Source organism: Petaurus breviceps, unplaced genomic scaffold (assembly GCF_028583685.1).
Source record: "Petaurus breviceps papuanus isolate PSGF00001 unplaced genomic scaffold, PetGlider_PUasm1.0 90804, whole genome shotgun sequence".
NCBI lineage: Eukaryota > Metazoa > Chordata > Mammalia > Diprotodontia > Petauridae > Petaurus > Petaurus breviceps.
In genome coordinates, this window is record NW_027187348.1 from 13,436,946 (window position 1) to 13,441,610 (window position 4,665).

The window sequence follows — 4,665 nt, forward strand, 5'->3', positions numbered from 1 at the left end:
TTTGAAAAACCCAGATTTTGATTTGGTATGGATGTAATGGCTGGACAGTTTGGAAAGCTGTCTACTTGATCTGTTTCTGTCTTGCTAATTTTGCCTGTATACTCTGAAGTTCGGGGTGCTGACCTTTTTCCCCTGAACGAGGTAAATGATATATGTTTGACTGATTAAAGTAAGCTTGTTAACCCATTTTGAGTTGCTTTCCTTTAACAAAGCAGATCCAAGAACCTGTATGGGCAGCAAACCCTGAGGATGCACTTGGGGTACTTGCCACTACAGGGCCCAGCCACAATATAAGGCTTATTGCCTCCTGCAAATGCCTCATCAAATGGGCCAGTTTAATCAGAGTTCAAGGGGGATTCTCAGAGCCTGTACCTCAAAGACTCAAGGAGAGCTCAAGGGGGTTCCCAGAGCCTGCACCTCATCGGAAGGAAGGAAGGCAACAAGCACTTAATAAATGCCTACCACATGCCAGACAATGTACTAAGTACTTTACAAAAATCTCATTTGATCCTAAAACCACCTTGGGAGGTAAATGCTATTATACCATTTTACAGTTGAAATTGAGGTAGACAGAGGTCAAGTGACTGGCTCAAGTTCACTTAATTTGTAAGTGTCTGACACTGGATCTAAACTTGGGTCTTTCTGACTCCAGGCCTAGCCCTTTATTTACTGCTCCACCTGGCTGCCAGAGTGGCAGCTACCTGGAATCTAGAAGCTATGCTATTCATGACCTGTGTGACCTTGGGGTGAATCAGTTTTAACCCCATTGAGTCTTGAATTCTTAAAAGCTGTAAAATAACAATACCTGACCTGACCAACTTACAAAGTCCTTGTGAGAAAAAAATGAGGCAAATGATGTAAAAATGCTATAGGAAGCTACTTTACTTGACGTAGGATCTTGAATAAGTAACTTCCCCTCCATTGGTCTCAGTTTTCTCCTCTGTAAAATAAGAGGCTTGCACTAGATAGCCTATGCATCCTCCATAAATGTGGAATATTAGGATTTGCTACTCTTCCTCCCTTTATATAGATAAGCTTTTGTGAGTGCTTGATAAATACTATTTAAGGGAAATGATAGAGAACGAAAATGCAAACATTACTGTTACTGATACTGATTTTATGTACGTGACATTTTGACTTCTGAAGCTCACATGAAAGCCATTCAGAAACAGAATCACTCAGCATTTGCCCTTGTACCACTAGTCAGATAATTACTTTGTTCTGGACTTTGATCTTATAATATCTAAGTTCACAAAGTGGTGATTATTTGGTCAATTTCACTCCTGGGAATATAGACTCAGGATAAACAAGTTTTCCCTACAAGTAGAATAAAATGTGTTCAGATTAATTTCCCATATGGGCTATATGTGACCTAAAATCTAGTCCTAGACATCAAAAGAATTGCAGTTACAATGCACTACTTAAAAAAAAAAAAAGCCGTGTCCTATCTCCAAACTCAGAACACTACCTTTCCTGTTGTTATGTCTTGTGTTTTTTTTTGTTTTTGTTTTTGTTTTTTTTGCATTGTGAATTAAATCCCATCTCTATTTTCCAATAACCATTGCCTGGGAGCTTGGTACACCTGAGACAGGAACTATTAAGTTAAGAAAAAACAAAGCATGATTTATAAATAATCAAAACTGTACAAAGTTTACAAGAAAGAAAAAAATAAATGGCACCTGTTTTGTATGGTGGAAATTGCCCTGGGAGTTAGATAAAGACCGGTTTTTGTCCCTGTCTTGGCTCTCTCACGTAGCTCCTGTGTGACTCTCCTTTGTCTGGGTCTCAGTTTTCATTTCTCTATGATGAGAGATTAGATTTGATGCTCCTATAGCCATGGCTAGTGACTGGCAGATCTGAGACTACAGCCTGGTGCTCCTGATCCTCGTGGGTGCTCTTGCTATCCCATCACATTTTGTCTCTCTATCATGTGGCATTTCTCATTCATTACATTATGTTGTCTCCCAAGAGCAAAGGAAGACCATTTTATGGTCTACTACTGATTAGATAAGCTCCTTGAGGTGTGGAGCCCTGCCTTAGTTATCTTTGTCATCACCCCCAGTACAAAGTCTTTTGCTGTGGATGAAGTGTGAAACTGGGGGTCATAGAGACTTGAGTTCTAATCCAATCTCAGCTACTAGCTGTGTGACCCTAGGCATGTCATATATACTTCAGTGTCATTATCTGTTATATGAGGATAAAAATAATACCTTTGTCACCAGGTTGTTGTGAGGATCAAATAAGATAACATATGTAAAACACAACGCAAACCTTGAAGTGATATATAGTACTATTATTATTATATTATGTTTGTTGTGAAATAGGGAAGTAGAGGCTGGTGAAGAAGAGCCATCTTTTCTCTCTTGTGAGTAATAACAATAACAGCTCACATTTATTTAGCATTTGAGATTTATAAAGCATTTTTCCTTATCATAGTCCAGTAAGGTAGGTACTATAAATATTGTCATCTCTAATTTCTTGAGGGGGTAACTGCAGCTGGGAGGGAGGAGTGACATGTGTGTAGTCGCAGAGTTAAGAAATTGGAGGGCTGATCAGGAGTCAGCCCAGGACTTCTCACTAGGGCTCTGAAGGGTTTTCCTCCTCAGATTTATGTCCCCACACTTCTGTGAGTTATAGAATTATAATGGGAAGAGCTGTGGAGTCATTAGCACAGAGCAGGCCTTTGCCATCACCTCAAATTAAGTCCTTTTTTTGGTGTTAAAATATATGATTCATAGCTATCTCTTATATAGGAGCTGATGTCCACGTTTGGTTTTCTTCCTGTCACTATCACTTCCTCCCTCGGCTTTTCGTCTTCAAAGGTTCCAGTCATGCCTGAAGAGTGGAGAAAAGGTGTCAAGAAAATATTCCATCTACTCATTGCTCACCGGGCTTGCTTGAGATGGAAGTCAATAACTCTTTTCTCATGAGATGAAGGATCATTTAGGCCTTGTCACCCATTATGCCACTGCTTCTAATCTCATTTAGGTCTTATCATTTGCCCTGTGTGCTGTATTGTTCCTCATCACTGATTTCTGACCTCCTTTTGTAACCAAGGAATTCTGGGCCTTGCTCTCCTCCCAGCTGCTAGACCTTTAAGACTTCAGTAACTTTCCACCTGCCCTTCAGCTGAATTTTTTTTTTAAGTGTTATCTCCCTCAATTAAGAGCATGAATTTTTGAGAGCAGGGACTGGCTTGCTTTTTTTTCTAGTTGTATCTAGTATTTTACTTAGCACAATGCTAAGCACACATAGTCAGTGCTTAATAAATGATTTTAATTCATTCACTCCTTTCCTTTGGGCAGCTGGCCTTTAGACAGTTTATAGATAATTAGACAATTCTCTGCTCATTAACTCCTCCCTCGGAGGATAGAAAGAAAAATCAGTAAGTTTGGCTAAAAGTCCTGATGAAAATGCCTTGATTTGGTGAGGAGAGAGGAAAGGAGATAAATAAGGATACTGTTGCTCTGATGGCTTCAGGGAATTAACACAAATACTTAATGAGTCAGTGATGCCATTGATGTGAATGTTCCCTCCAACAGTACAGACCTTAACCTATCCTTACCTGTCTATCCAGTGTGACTTCTTTTATTCTTTAGACAGCTAGGTATCACAGTGGATAGGGTACTGAGCCTGCACTCAGGAAGAATTGAATTCAAATCCAGTCTTACACAGTTACTAGCTTTTTGACCCTAGGCAAGTCACTTAACCCCTGTCTGCCTCTGGTTACTCAACTGTAAAATGGGATAATAATAGCACCTGCCTCCCAGGGTTTTTGTAGCATCTAACAAAATGATACATATAAAGTGTTTTGTGAATCTTAAAGAGCTTTATCAGTATTAGCTGTCATTATTTTTCCTTGAGGTGCTTTATTTGTTTTTTTATTTTTTTTAACAAAGAAGTGTTTTATTTGCTAATGCTGGATGTTTATGCCATAAGGACACAGGCTCCATCGAAGCCCTTGATTTTTTCCTCTGCTCGCCTGCTGAAGAACTTTGCCTTCACAATGACTGGCTGCTTGGGGAGTTTCCCTTTTCCTAGGACTTTGTAGTAGCCCAACCGTACAGCATCAATGATAGGGGCAAGGCCCTCCTTGTTTTTGGCAGCATTAATCCTGGTCTGCTCACTGACAAGTGTCCACAGCTTATCAAGGTTGACAGTTGGGCAGTAGCTTTGGTTTTTCTTCAAGTGGTAAATGTCTCATACCCACTTTACCAAAATAACCTGGATGATATTTGTTGAAGTTGATCCGGTGATGGTGCAGCCCTCCGGCATTGCCGCAGCCTCCAGGGTGCTGTTGGTGCTTGCCGATGTGCCCGTGGCTGTGGCTGACGTGTCCTTGGAGCTTCCGTGTCTTCCTTAGTCAGGAGGGCATCTTGCAAGCCACTGCAAAAGAGAAAAGCGAAGTGCTTTATTTGTTATATATTGCAGCCTGTATACATCTACTAAACATTTCTTCATTGCCTTTGTGACATACTCATTTTTAACACTTTAGAGTGTTAAAGGACAAGTCATTAGGACAAGTCATAATGTCCTATGACTTGTAGTTTGTACAACTTTGTTAGAAAGTTAAAATATGTTGTTTCTAGAAGTATGGAGTCATTTATAGACTTTGGCAATTTCTTGAAGGCTCTTCAGTCAGTTTTCCTGTTTAATTCTGGGCTC

General features: G+C 40.0%; 1 pseudogene; it reads right to left on the reverse strand.

Moving 5' to 3' along the window:
* Window positions 1–3,891: 3,891 nt before the first annotated feature.
* On the reverse strand, window positions 3,892–4,375 carry LOC138147722 (large ribosomal subunit protein uL15-like; annotated as a pseudogene).
* Window positions 4,376–4,665: the final 290 nt, after the last annotated feature.